Here is a 15,965-nt window from a genome sequence, read left to right as displayed (position 1 = left end):
TCACCTAAAAAGATGAATGATCGTAATGAGCAAAATATTAGTGTGTGTGTGTGTGTGTGTATGCGTGTGTGTGTGTGTGTGTGTGCGTGCGTGCGTGCGTGTGTGTGTGTGTGTGTGTATGTGTGTGTGTGTGTGTGTTTGTCTGGGTGCATTAAGCAGATCTAAACAACAATATAGTCTCTGCGTGTGTATCTAATTTTCCGTCCCACTGTGTATTTGTCAGTCGTTCGACTGAAGGGACCAAGTAATTTGATTGAACAAGAAGCATTCGATGAGTGCTGATCAGGGGGCCGTTACACAAAGCGAGATTAACTCTGATCCAAGCGATTAACTCTGATCCAGGTTTAAATAAGCTTGCGGTCGGTTCCATCAATGTGGCTCAAATAATTCGCTGCTTGGTTGCTATGCAACATATCCTTCTGGGTCAGATATAATTAGCCTGGTCCCGAGCAGACTTACAGGCTGGCTAAAGTAATGCGTGCGTCAAAAAAGGCTCACAGGCGGAAACTACATCCCGAACGACAGTTCCTCAAGTGTCTTTTAGGAAATATTAGTTCCCACTTCACACGAGATAGATAGATTAGATAGTTTGACTGTGTGATAGATAGATAATTTGATAATTTGAAAGTGTGATCGATCGATAGATAGATAGTTTGATTGTGTGATAGATAACCTGATATTTTGAAAGTGTGATAGATAGATAGATCTATAGATAAATAAATTAAAAAGTGTAAAAAATTAAATTAAATAAATAGGTATGTCTATCAACTTGCATTGCTTTTGTCACAGCGGCCTGGCTGGCGCAGTGGTTAAAGCAACTAGCTAGAGTTCCAAAGGTTGCGGGTTCGAGACTTGTTTTAAGTGATTTTTATTTATTTTTTTACATTTAACCGAAGCCTTCATGCAAATCGATTTACAACATATATATATATATATATATATATATATATATATATATCTGTCTAAGTGAATCATCTATCCATCAGTAATCGTAAGAAAAAATAATCTATGCCAAATCCAGGATCTAGTTTAAGAACATAATTTACTCAGAAAGGCTTCAAACACCATTGTAATCGTGTCAGTTCTTGTAAATTAGCCTGCACAATCATTTTATAGCCTATATACTTACTATTACTATATTTTAGATTAGATTTTAGATTAGATTCAGACAACGAAATGCAATACCCACCCCAGCAACTACATCGTAAAGTTTGCAGACGACACCACCGTGGTGGGATGTATCTCGGGGGGGGACGAGGCGGCGTACAGGGATGAGGTAGAGCAATTGAGCAAGCTGTGCAAGGTAAACAATCTGCTGCTAAACAAGTCAAAGACCCAGGAACTCATCGTAGACTACAGGAGGAAAAAGTCCGAGATCCTGCCCCTGCTCATCGACGGAGAGAGCGTAGAGATGGTCTCAAACCTCCGTTTCCTGGGACACATCATACGGGATGACCTGGCCTGGAAGGACAACACTAAAGGCACCATCAAGAGGGCACAACAGCGGCTATACACCCTGAGATGCCTCAAGAAACAACACAGCAAGCAGGAGATGCTGGTGGCCTTCTACCACGGCGCAGTGGAGAGCATCCTCACCTTCGGCATCTCCAACTGGTACCACAGCTGCACGGCAGCGGAGAGAAACGATCTACAGAGAGTCGTGAGAACAGCACAGGGGATCACCGGCGCCACCCTCCCCTCTCTGGAGAAGCTGTACGAAACACGCTGTCTCAGGAGGGCCTCCAAGATCTCCAAGGACCCGACCCACCCTGGGCACGAACACTTTGTCAAGCTGCCCTCGAACAGGAGGTACAGGACCCCGGCCGCTAAGACAAACAGACTGAAGAACTGCTTCTACCACAGGGCCGTCAAGGCCCTGAACACAGAAAAGGCCTAAGTTCTGGGCCCAGGACAAGTCCGGACGGATTGTAATGGCAGCTAGTGCTGAGGCACAAACATGTACATTTTCAAGCCTGCAAACTGTGACACTTTAAAAAAATGTGAAAAAATACTTTCTTGTGCAATATGACAACCCTAGTTGACTATCTGTGCAGTATAGTACAGTGGATTGTGTACATAGCCTCTATTGATGTAAACCAGCTCTTTATCTTCTTGTGATTTTATGCATCTATGCTTTTTTCCAAAATGTGTTTCTTTTTCCTTTCTTAAACACCAGGGGAGCCTCCCCTCCTAAATTTCGTTGTTTGGTACCTGTACTGTAACAATGACAAATAAAGTCTATCTATCTATCTAATAAAAAAGTGTGTCTGAAGAGGGATTCGAACCACTGTCTTAAAAAGACGAATAAATACCACGGCAGCGGTAAATACCACTAGGCCAGGGGTGGCCAACCCGCGGCTCGCGAGCCGCATGCGGCTCTTTGGCTGTCTGTGTGCGGCTCTTCAATCCATTCATTAAAAGTGTTGGTGTAGCGCTCTCTGACAGGCCGCGTTCGTAAATTCGCCGGAGCGCACACTGGGTTTAACGTCATAATGGAACCAAGTAATTTGATTGGACAAGAGACGTGGAGGCACCAACGTTCTCAGAGCGAATTTACAAACGCGGCCTCTGTCTCGCTGCACACTGCTGTAACCCGATACTTTTTTTTCAAGGATCATCTCGAGTCACTAACAATGTTGCCAGATTGGATTGATTTTTCAGCCCAACCAGAGTCTAAAAACCCACCCAGAGTGATCATAAGTAGCCCGATTGGGCTGGAATCGGCCATATCATGGCAACACTGTTCCCTAATTGTCCGTTCTGAGGAGAAGCTGTCACGTAACACGGCTTTTTGACAGTTCATTTATTGACAAATTACGGATAACAACAACAAAATAAAAATGTCAGGGAAGAAATGTACAGCTAAACGCAAGTATGGAGATGAGCAAAGGAAGTTTTTAGCCGAGTGGGAAAGTGAATATTTCTTTGTGGAGCGCAATGGAAAGCCATTCTGCCTGATATGCCAAACATCGTTGGCACATTACAAAGCTTCCAATCTCCAGCGCCATTTCAGCACAACGCATGCTAACATTGACCAGGAGTTTCGAAAAGGAACCGAACTTCGCAAGGGTAAATTAAACAGCTTGAAAAGCCAGACACAAACACAGACCAAGTTGTTCCAAAGATTTGTTAAGCAATCAGAGACAGTGACACTTGCATCCTATCAAGTGGCCTGGAACATTGCACGTGCTAAAAAGCCATACAATGAAGGAGAGTTTATTAAGAAATGCATCATGAATGAATGAATGAATGAATGGTCTTTATTGTCATTGATATAGTACAGGTACCAAACAACGAAATTTGGGAGGGGGGGCTCCCCTGGTGCTAGGAAAAAAAAGAAAAAAAAAGTAGTTCTGTTCGGATTGACACACATGTGAAGGAACTGCTTCGAGTGGCCACAACAGAATACGAACCAGATTTGAAGAGGATTGTGGCAAGCAAGGACTGCCAGAAGTCCCACTGAGTCAAAGGAGCAACAGGTAAGACAAAAATATTTGTCACATACACTGTTATTGTGAGGTAGGCTATTGTAAATTGTTATATTTCTGTGTGTGGAGAGAGTATGAGAGAGGGAAAGACTGTGTGTGCATGCTAACCTTGACAAGAAATAACAGAAGCTGCTTCCTCCCTCTCTCTCGTTTCAGATCTCCGAGGCAGAGAAGAGATGATATTTAGCAGCTTTCCCACCTGCTTTCATTTCATTCATGCATATTCAGTCGTGTGTGTGAGAAAGAAAAATAAATAAATCTGTCTGCAAAGTAGCCTATTGGAAATGTATTATTGTGTGTGCGTGTGTGTGTGTGTGTGTGTGTGTGTGTGTGTGAGTAAGAGGGAGTGCTTTTGTGAGCCCGCATGTATGATGTGGCTCTTTGTGGTACCTCAATATTTTTTTGTGGCTCTTAGTCTCCGACTGGTTGGCCACCCCTGCACTAGGCCATCGTGATGATAGGACGATTTTAGCCTGCTGCTGATATCACCACAGTAGTAAATATTCATTTATTAAAATATGAACATATAACAATAACTAGGGCTCGTATGACCTACGCATTTAATCGGTCAGCAATTTCTTGCCAAACCATTTCCCTCGCCTTGTTAATTGCGGCAGTATTGCACTATTTTACATCTTATTTTTCCGTCTTCATAAAGATCAATAATTCGGAATGCTGCGCAAAAGTAGGACCCCTGCAGAGTGGAGTATCTTCATTTCGACAGATCGACTCTTCGGGGCTCTTTATGTCTGCGTGCACGCGCCCATATCGAGGATTTGTAAGCCGGTGTTCTGTGAACACTCATGATAAAAGCCTGATCCTCGTTCGAGGAATCACCTGAGGCTTGAATTCCAATCCCGAGTTGCCTGATCGCCTGATTTATTTCAATCGCCGATATTCTAATCCACTTTAGTGGAACGGCCCCCAGATTTCCAGAGCGAATTTACAAACGCAGCCACTTTGTGTTTACAAACATTGCCACACGAGGGCGACGAGCGTGGAACTCAATGGGTTGCTACGTTGCGAGGTTGCTGAACACTTGCTAATATGGAAATCGCTAGTAAATCTGTGGAGCTAAAAAAATAAATCTTTCTACAATATGTTGTCAATTTATTAACATGACAATAACATGGCAATAACAATGGCAATAACATGGCATAAGTTAACATGGCAATAACAATAAAAATAACATGGCCAGACAATGACTGTCTTTTTGGTGGGCCTACCACATCGGGGCATCCTTTACATAAAGGAAAGGATGTTTATTGTTTAAACAAATGAATGTTCCCAATAAGAGGTTTTTTAATGATCATTTTTACAAAGTTACAAAGTTAAACCACTTTGTTTGCAACAGATGTATGTAGTGTGGGTTTCCTCTCAATGTTTGAGTCTCCCCTTATTTTGCGTGCAGTCCATTGAGCCTGGGCTGTTACACCTACGAAAAGGAGAAAACACATTATACATGATTTGCTATTGATCATTGGTAATAAATAGCTAGTAATTAGACTACTGAGATATGAAATGCAAACTTTTGAATTTCAAACCACCATTAAAGAGCTGCCCTCAAATGGATCCTCCTTCTCCTCCTCCTCCTCCAGGTTCAGACGACGTCTCTTTGAGGTGCCAACACCAACGTCTTTGCAGGACACAAATCAAATCAAATCAAATTTTATTTGTATAGCGCATTTCTTACAAGATGCAACTCAATGCGCTTCACATAATAAACATTCTCAATCAATCAATCAATCAATACTGACAGAGCCGCAAGCAAGCAAAAGTAAAAACCTGTACACTATGTAGCCAGGAAAATTCCCTTGCAGCCCTCTACACATAGAGCGACTACTAGCCAGTTTGCCTACCAGCACCCAGCGGTGGGACCCCACACCCCCCCCCCCCCCGGGGAGCCCCCGCCGCCCCACACACCCAGCCCGCCCCACCACCAGCACACCCGGCCCAGCCAAGCAAGCACAGACCATAAAAGGCCCCGCACAAGGACGGCCAAGCAGGTGCCCCGGCGGCGGAACAGACCAGGCTCACAGGGCAGCCGGGGGTCCCCAAGGGGAGGCCCAAGGACCACCGGCGCAAAGCAAGCAAGCAAGGGCAAAAAACCTGTACACCATGTATACCATGACACAGTAGCCTGGACACCTGTAACAGAATTATATTTTCATGAAACCCGAGCAATATGACATCAGACAAATACACAGCAATATTACAGTATTAGTACAACTACTAAAGGCTGCAGCAGTTGTTGTTAAACTTGATCAAAAGTTGTGGTAATTTATCAGGCCACAAACCTGCACTTCTGAAGTGAGGCTGAAAAGTCCTCAAGAATAATTGTGTGGCATCAGTGCGTCTCTCTGGTGGGTCGGTCTGGCAGCCAACATCCCTTGTTGCTGGTAACTGTAGTGATGTGCTGGCCTGTATGCAGGAAACAGTCAGAGGTTACACCAACTTCAGCTCAAATGTGTACACTATGTTTATTTGTGGTTTAGAATGGTCATATTAGACTGGGCTTAATTTTACACACACCGCCCAGCTAACACTGCATTATTTTCTGAGCATATTAGCTGCTGGGTGCTAATCAAACTCATCACACAGAACATTTTACTTTACGAGTGTAACATACCACAGGCTTGTAAATACGGTATAAGGTCCCAGTGCAAAAAGTTATATTTACTAGAGTCTCAGTGGTGGGAAGTGGACCTGTTGGATCTATCCCATGGACACGGATGGGACGAAGGACAGGGGCAACAGTCTTGATTCTTTGACGCTTTTGACAGCGGGGACACTCATTAACCTTTAAAACAGTGTAATGACATTTCAGAGGAAAGCTAGCTAGAGTCAGAGAATTCTCGATGTGGTTGAGGGGCCGCTGGCCGTGGTCGTGGTGGTCAGCAGCTGGGCTTAGTGCCTTAGATGCGGAGCCGTTGTGGTTGAGGGGCCACAGCCTGTATGATGGTCTGGGTGTTCCAGTGCAGAATCGAATTGTGGTCAATATGAGAATTACACAAGAGTTGGGAGATCTTCCAGTAAAAGATCATTGCTAATGGGCAATATATAAATTACATCAAAAACTCTCACCCATTTGTTGACATCCGCACACATGGTTAACCAGTGGTAGGACTCCTTCACCTTCTTCATCGTTCGGACTCTTCCTGGATGACGCCCAGTGGAAAGCTTGTCGTGGCACTCCTTCAGTACATCACAAACTCCATCCTGGTTCCACACTACCAAGTGAAGTTTGTTTGTACTTTTTTTTTTGAAGTACAACACCTCATCTGACGTAGCGGGAAAATACAGCATTCATTTAGAAGTGTGTATGTACAATAACTGGGCAGGCTACGTTATGACAAAAAAGCAGTTCCAGAAAATCCAGTGGCCTTGACAATGGACCTATCCTTAAGCCACGCCCCCTTTGAAAACTCGGACAAACAAACAAGCCTTCACTGACAGTGATTGACTGACCTACCGTGACTGAATGACATTCAGTGCCTTACAATGGCGGGAGTTGGCAGATTTCTGATTTCTGATTTACCACAGCAAGCAATAGACATGTTTTTTTTTATCTTAAAGATGACAAGAATATTTTATCTAGAAGCTTTTCACCATCAAATATTAGCGAGTTGTTTGTCCGAGTTTTCTGCCTGTAGTGACTTTTGCTGTGATATGATTGGACAATTTCTATTTTGGGGCGTGGCTTCGCGATAGGTCCATTTCTCAGGATTTCAAGCAGTGGCTTCAAATAAAACAACTTTATTCACACTGTGACCTACCTTTCATCAGGTAATCTTTTGATCTCCTTAGAATCATTAACTTCCTGCTTTTGCGTTTTGGTGTGGTGTATGTGAGGCTGTGATACACACCAGTTTTTATGTAGTGTTTTATTTCTGTGTAGAAATACTCCATCTCAGCAACTAAAAACACAAACAAAACAAAGGCCAGATAAACAACCAAGTGTATTGTCTATGTCTATATACTGTATGCAGTTTTATGATAAACTTGAGGAAAATACGTTTTAGAATAGTTGGGTCATTTTTTTAATACGGTGCCTTTTCTGTCCCCAGTACAAATCATGTTGTATTTTGTCTAAATTTGGACAAATACTAATTCCATTAGGTTTTTCATGTATAGTCAATTGTTATTTATTATGAATACAATGATATGGGCTTCTAAGTTGTTGTTTTCTACATTTTAAAGATGTAAATGGGATTTTGCATGGGATTTGGGATGTCCCCAGTGTTGTTCATTCAACTTCAATCCAAAAAACAACTATTAAAAACATATACATTTCCAAATATGTTATTATTATTTCATTTTCCTGATCAATATCTATTGAAATCAAATATAGTTTTTATTTTGTACAAAAAATTAAGGTTGTATGCTTGTCCCTGCGATCACTGTCCACCCTGTTATGCTGTGTTAATGTCCCTTTTAAAAGAAAACCATATTTCTCAATCACATCACTCTCATGAGGTGACATCACATCAGTGGAGGGGATTTCAAATGTTGTAAGCTGTGTGATTTTCTACCTCTTTTACCATCTGATTTTTATGTTTTTATCCAGTGAGTTTAATGTGGTTGACCATAACGTGTCCACCCTGTTATGCCTAAATATTGAGGAGATCAATCAAATTGAATAATTTCAAAAAAAGTATTTAGTGCAAATTAGATTCCTCATCAAGTATTCATGGTCATTCTAGGCATTATGCTAACACAGGCAGGCTAAAGGCTAACTTTAACTCAAAATGTCCACCCTGTTAGTGTCCACCCTGTTATGTGTCCACTCTGTTCTGGAGACACTCGCCCTATTCAACTACAGAGGGTATTCTAAATAAAATACAATTTAGGTGCCTGAGCTCGACCACTATGTTTTTCAGCAAGCTAGATATGTGGCCCGGGATTGGAAGATGCTAGTCGATATTGGCCAGCAACTAATCTTTCCACCCGAGATTGCAGCCACCACCCTTAGACCAGACTTGGTACTCTGGTCCCCTTCACTGAAGTCTGTTTACATCATAGAGCTCACAGTCCCGTGGGAGAATTCAGCTGAAGAGGCCTATGAGCGCAAGAAACTGCGCTACACAGAACTGGCAGCAGACGCTCAACAACGAGGATGGAAGGCAAAAGTCTATCCGGGTGAAGTGGGATGCAGAGGTTTCGTGGCTTGGGACACGAGCTCAGGCTTGATCACCCTGTAGCTGGCCGCCTTAGATGAGGGTGTCTAGTGTTGAAAAGGCCGAAACACCCCATGATTCAAAGGTACTCTACTGACGATGTGTCCCGAAATTTAACATCCTTCCCATGTCTGAGATACAGCTCCCATGCCACTCTCAACATCAAGGCAAACCTCATGTGCGTACCATCCATTGGCACAATGGACAGTATAACATCACGTCCCGTGTTTCATGATTCTGAGTATCTGGACTCGTCCAGTGACCGCTGTGAAAGGACAGCTGACAACATAGGAAAGTCTGTGTGACGGCTTGGAGAGACAGCTGACTGGAGGGAATAGACCCCAATGGGGCTGTCATGGGCTAGCTACCCATGGCGGCAGTCTCCGACGCTGTTTCAGTTTGTTGAAGACACCCGCCAAATGCTACAGAAAGTCAACAAAGAAACATACCCCTAGAGCCTGCGAGAGCGGGGGCGCAAGATGGCTCAACGATTGACAACACGGCTACAGACCCAGGAATGGACACGACTACGAGCACGAACACGGCACACGAGACAACCGCAGCAGCAGCAGGACACTCACTTCAGGTGTGCACCTGTGGTTGGGAAAAAATAACATCAGCCAGGGGGTTGAAGATCCACCAAGGAAAGAAAGGGTGCTTGAGAAAGCAGAGACAAGGGCCTCGCATTGACCAGTACTTCTTACGAAGCAACCAGTCAAATCAGTCGATTGAAGCACAGCGACGGGACAAAAACCAAAGTTCGCAGAGCATCAGCACCCCTGTCACTGAGGAGGATAATACAAGCACAGAAATGCCGGTGGAGGAACCCACCCAACCACAGAGACCTCCCAAGGAGGAAAAGATCAAAGGGCACAGACCGAGTGTGAAGTGGCCCAAAGCTGTTGAAAAGAGAGAGTGGGAAACAGTCAACAACGACCTGATAAAAATCCTGGAGCAACAAGTGGGCACAGCAGAAAAAAAGCTTGACCGGATCGGCGATATCATCTACCACTACGGAGAAGAGCGCTTTGGAGTGAACATTAGGAGAAGTGACAAAGCAACACCAGCGCCAGCCAAATCCAGGAGGCAGCAAGAGATCGAAAGACTGGTCAGAGAGAGAAGGCAGCTGAGAAAGCAGTGGAAGAAGGCCTCTGATGCAGAGAGAGAAGGTCTCATGCTACTCCAGGGGGACATCAAATGCCGGTTGGCAACCTTGCGAAGAGCGGAGAACTTGAGGAAACTTTGCAAGAGGAAGGAACACACAAGAACACGGTTCTATAAAAACCCCTTCAAGTTCGTCAAAGATCTCTTCGTTAAGGAAAAAAGCGGAATCCTGAAAACTCCAAAGCAGGAACTTGAAGAACATCTGGAAAAGGTCCACCAGGACACGAAAAGGCACGAACAGCTAGTCATCCCACATGACATCCCACCTATTCAACCTCCTGATGTCAACCTGGAGACTGGCCCTCCAAAATGGAAGGAAGTAGAGAATACAGTACGATCAGCAAGATCAGCATCAGCCCCTGGGCCGAATGGAGTACCGTATAAGCTCTACAAGAACGCACCAGATGTTCTATGCTATATTTGGAGGCTCATGAGGATAGTGTGGCAGAAGGGAATAATACCTAAGGCGTGGCGAAGGGCGGGAGGTGTTCTAATTCCCAAGGAGAAGGATGCGACAGACATCAGTCAATTCCGGCCAATCTGCCTTCTCAACGTTGAAGGGAAAATCTTTTTCAGCGTAATAGCACAGAGGCTGTCCACCTACCTGGTGAAGAACAAGTATGTCGATACATCCATACAGAAGGCCGGCATTGCTGGGTTCTCTGGTTGCTTGGAGCATACCAGTATGATCTGGCACCAGATCCAAGCAGCAAAGAAGGACAAAAGAGACCTCATGTCATCTTCCTTGACCTGGCCAATGCCTTTGGCTCAGTTCCCCATAACCTCCTCTGGGAATCCTTCGACTTTTTCCACGTTCCATCATCCATCACTACCCTAGTAAAAGCCTACTTCGAAGACCTGCAACTGTGCTTCACAACAGCCGACTTCACAACATCATGGCAGCGCATAGAAGTAGGCATCATGGCAGGCTGTACAATCTCACCCCTGGCCCCTGGCCATGGAGGTCATCATCAGGGCCTCAAGATGGGTGGTCGGGGGTGAGCGAACTAAGAACGGGATCCGCCTTCCACCTATCCGAGCATACATGGATGACATGACCACTCTGACCACTACTGCAGCATGCACCAGGCGGCTACTTGGAAAACTGCAGGAGAACATCAAGTGGGCCCGGATGAAAATCAAGCCCGAGCAAGTCACGAAGCATCTCTATAGTCAAGGGAGAGCTTAAAAACGTGAAGTTCTGTATTTAGTTTTAGAGCAACCTGTAAAAAGCCTGAGTAGATGGTACAACGCAAGCCTCAGGGACAAAGACCAAGTGCAGCAGCTAAGGCAGGACATCACCAACAGTCTGGAAAACATCAACAAGACCCTACTGCCAGGGAAGCTCAAGCTCTGGTGCCTGCAATTTGGACTTCTCCCTCGGGTAATGTGGCCACTCACTATCTATGAGGTCCCAATAACAACTGTGGAGAAGATGGAGCGAAACATAACTTCATATGTGAAGAAATGGCTCAGTGTCCCACGCTGTCTGACCAACATCGGCCTCTATGGAAAAGGGGTCCTTGAACTACCCATCACGAGCCTCACCGAAGAGTACAAGTGCTCTAAAGTAAGACTCCAGATGACGTTGAAGGATTCCAGAGACCAGACCATCAGCAATGCTGTACCACCCCTTATAACTGGACGGAAATGGACACCATCTGACGCGGTGCAGCATGCTACGTCAGCCCTGAGGCACAATGACATTGTGGGGCATGTCCAGCTGGGAAGAGGAGGCTTTGGCCTTGCATCAAGTAAACCAACTTGGCGTAAGGCCTCAACATCAGAGAGGAGGAAAATGGTGGTCGAGGAGGTGCGGCGTCAGGAGGAGGCTGAAAGAAGCGTGAAGGCCGTCTCTCTTGCAAAGCAGGGACAATGGATGAGGTGGGAAGGTCTGGAAAGGAGAAAGCTCAGCTGGAGGGAGCTCTGGGGAATGGAGGCAAGCAACATCAGCTTCATCATCAGAGCTACCTATGATGTGCTCCCATCTCCAAAAAACCATCACCAGTGGTATGGTGAGGACCCAACCTGTGCCCTCTGCCCAACTCCAGCGACTCTCAAACACATCTTGTCCGGTTGTAAGACCAGCCTCACACAAGGCCGCTACACCTGGAGGCACAACCAGGTCCTCAAGAGCCTGGCAGCAGCTCTTGAGAGCAAGAGGAATACCACCAACTCCTTGCCCTTGAAAGCAACCAATTCCATCACGGTACCAACATTCATCCGAGAGGGACAGAAAAAGTCCAACCATCCTCCAACCAAACCAGAAGCTGGACAGCTAGCCATGGCCCGGGATTGGAAGATGCTAGTCCAGGGGTGGCCAACCAGTCGGAGACTAAGAGCCCAAAAAAATGGTTGGGGTACCAGAAAGAGCCACATCATACATGCGGGCTCACAAAAGCTCTCACTCTCACACACACACACACACACACACACGCAATACATTTCCAATAGGCTATGAGACCAGTGTTGTCATTTCAGCAAAGGCCAAGGTATGGCAAGGTACAGAGTGGGGGGGTTGAGGGGGGGTTTCCCCCCTTTGGTGGATTTTTTTAGCCAAATCAGTTGTGCAATAGTCCATTTTGGTGAGTTGTTTCTATACAATTGACTTATGTGACATTAAGGTAATGAATAAAGGAGACAACTACAGTATGTAGGTGGTAATCTACATCTTTCCTAGCAGGCAGACTGGTTCAATCTCCTTAGAAACAAAACATTACAGATTTAGCTATTCTCAACTCTAAATTAACTGCACTGTTAAAACACTAGTATTGTGAGACCTCACCTGTGTCCCTGTACTTGTCTCTGCTGCCCTTTGACCAAAAAAGGTCTTTAGCTATGTCCATTTTCCTTTTTTCACTGGCATATTTTTGTTACAGCTCACCGACTAAAAGTGAGACGATTGACAATATCAAAACATGCTTGCACACACATATAACTTACACACAAGTTAGTTTTACTGGCCCCAATTTGGTACAATTATTACTGAAATTATTGAGAATAGAGACATTGTTGACATACGTAAACTACCGTATTTTCCGGACTATAAGTCGAGTATAAGTCGCAGCAGGCCAAAAATGGGTCATGAAGAGGAAAAAACCACATATACGTCGCACTGGACTATAAGTCGCATGGTTCAAGGGAACGGGCTTGGCGGAATCAGCGGGGAAAGAAGACCCTGTTGAGCTTGACTCTAGTCTGGCACTGTGAAGAGACATGAGAGGATTTGTAAGCCCAGGAAGGACATAATTCACGTTAAAACTTCTTCTGAAAGGTTAGAAATACTTAAATCAGGGGTCCCCAAACTTTTTTCTGTGAGGGCCACATAATTTTTCCTTTCTGTGATGGGGGGCCTGGGTCGGTCTCTAACATAAAATAATATGGAACGGAGTGAAATGGAGGCGGTTGCGCAAAGCAATTGCGCGCAGGAGAGCACTGGTGGATGCAAACAAAGTCTAAACAGTTGAATTTGGATGGAATTTATACCTATAGTGATATGTCAATGAAATATAATCAGTTTTACAGTCTGATACATGAGGGAGGACCCTCATCATACACGGGGGGACCCATGAAGCAGGGCTGTCTGGGGGTCCTTAAACGAGCATCAAACACTTAATTTCTACCATTCTGGTGAATTGATATGCACCAATTTGTGACCTTTCTGCATCAATTTATGGTGGAAATGTCATTATTTATGCAAAGGAAAACACAATATTCAGGCACCAGATGATCAAAATATAATGTAATATAATGCAATATAAGGCTCTCAGGCATTCTGTACTTTCAAATATGTATTCTCCTTGAGCAGTCAACATCAACTATCAGCTATTTCACTAGCAAAAACTAAAGATAACTTATTTGCGAAACAGCGCCCCCGCCACCACGTCGGCGCAGTGCCGCTATTGCAGTCAGAAATGACAGAAATCCACCGAGTGCAACGCCTGTAGAAAATTGACGTTGTTCAAAGGGCCGGTCCAAGTGTGGGGGCGGGCCGTGTCCGGCCCGCGGGCCGGAGTTTGGGGACCCCTGACTTAAATTATCGAGTGTAAAGCCAGGGCTAGCTAGCGCGTTGCTAACGAAGGTTAGCAAAATGGCGTCGCGGGAGCAAGCAAACAGGATGGAACAGCCTCTGAAAGGTAATAAATGACTTTAATATCGTGTATAACGTTCATAATAGCGTGTATAACGTTCATAATATAGTGCTTAATGTCCACATTGTCGAGTGTAACGACTATTTATCGTGTATAAGGCCATGACAAAGATAGCTTGGTGAAAAACGGAAGTAGTTAGGATGAAGGGCGGCCTACAAACAATGCAACATTGAACAGCCTCTGAAAGGTAATAAATGACTTTAATATCGTTTATAACGTCCATAACATTGTGTATAAGGTCCATAACATCATGTTTAATGTCCACATTGTCGTGTTTAATGTCCACATTGTCAAGTATAATGGCTATTCTATCGTGTATGAGGCGCTAGCGGAAGTTACTCCTTGGTTCATGTCAGTCAGAGATTACCATATGTCAGTTCATGTCAGTCAGAGATTATGAATTATTGATATATAAGTCGCACCTGACTATAAGTCGCAGGACCAGCCAAAGTATGAAAAAAACCGCGACTTATAGTCCGGAAAATACGGTAGCTGTTGTAATCTTTAATGTTCGCTAACTAGCTTGTTAGTTAGCCTCACATTCGCGGGTGAAGTGAGGTTCGTTTTTTCACTAAAATAACATTAGAACATGTTTGACAGAACATGACATGAACTTGTTCATTAATATATTACATTTGAACCAACAGTATTATGGCGTTTATACCGTTTGTTTAACTCACCTGAATGAACTTGTTGATGGCTTGTGAAGGCTTGTTCGATAGAGGGCGGTGGCGCCGCGTGCACCTTCACTTCCTAGTTGGGATTTTTTTTTTTTTTTTTGCGATTTGTAAAAGCCAGCCAGTGGCGGCTGGCCGATAGAGGGCGCTGGGGCGCCGCCCCCACCTTCACTTCCTAATTGCGATTTGTAAAAGTTTTTTTTTTTAATAAACGTTGTTTATTCACAAAATGCGGCTGATATTCTGTCGCCGCCTATCAGCATTCATTAAAAATCCTCCAATACAATAAACATTTTATCTGTGTGTGTGTAAAATTCACTGTTAAAATACATAGGGGGAGGAGTCGGGGCGCCGGTGTAAGTACCGGAATTTCCGACCCGCGAGGTTTTTCCGACCCTACCAGTTCCGGTCATAGGTTCAGCCCTTTCCGGCCATAGGTAGCGCTATGATTCGCTATGATTCGCGATGACAACGATGACAACGAAGACCCGTTAGTAGATCTGAAACTGTGTGTTGTGTGTGTGTTTCGCGCGCATCGCGCGTGCGCGCGTGTGCCCGCGCGTGTGACCAATGTGTCACAGTGTGTGTGTTCAAGTAATCATGACACGGTAGACATTTCTAAGAATGTATTTCACTATTTCTGAGTATTTCACTACTCAGTTATACATTTTCCATAGTTTGCTTCAAATAGCTGTTATGTGATAATAAAGTAATAATAATAATAATAATAACATATATTTCAACCCTTTGTATATATACACATCTCTGCATTCTCTGTGCCATTATGCTTGTTAATCATTTTAATTCGTTAGAGTAAACTAATAGGTATGAAATGAAAAAAAGATTCATTACCTTTAGCTATGGTTAATGTAATAGGGTCAACCATTACATATCTTCTCCTATTATCTTTTATCACTTTCTCTTCAGAGAATGGTAGAGATGTATTAATTACTATGGCCACACCCCTCTTCTTACCATATGACGCATGAAATACTTGGTTTACCAAATCCTTTCTCAATGTTTTGTAGTCTTCCTCAATCAGATGTGTTTTTTGTAGTAAAGCAACACGATTTAATGAAATGCAATGAATTTATTGTAAATCAATACAGCATGAAACCATATTTACATAAAAATGGATTGACCATACACAAACAAAAACGTATTCATTCACAAATTAGCTGGAATCAAGTAAAAACATTGTGTAGGTTAACCGAAATATAGCATGTGTACATATACATATATATCTTATTTGGGAAATGTTTGGGGCCTGTAGCCACATCTAACCCACGCCCATGGAGAGGATGGACT

This window comes from Nansenia antarctica (assembly GCF_963989245.1).
Source record: "Nansenia antarctica genome assembly, chromosome: 8".
NCBI lineage: Eukaryota > Metazoa > Chordata > Actinopteri > Argentiniformes > Microstomatidae > Nansenia > Nansenia antarctica.
Note: the sequence above shows the minus strand (reverse complement) of the source record.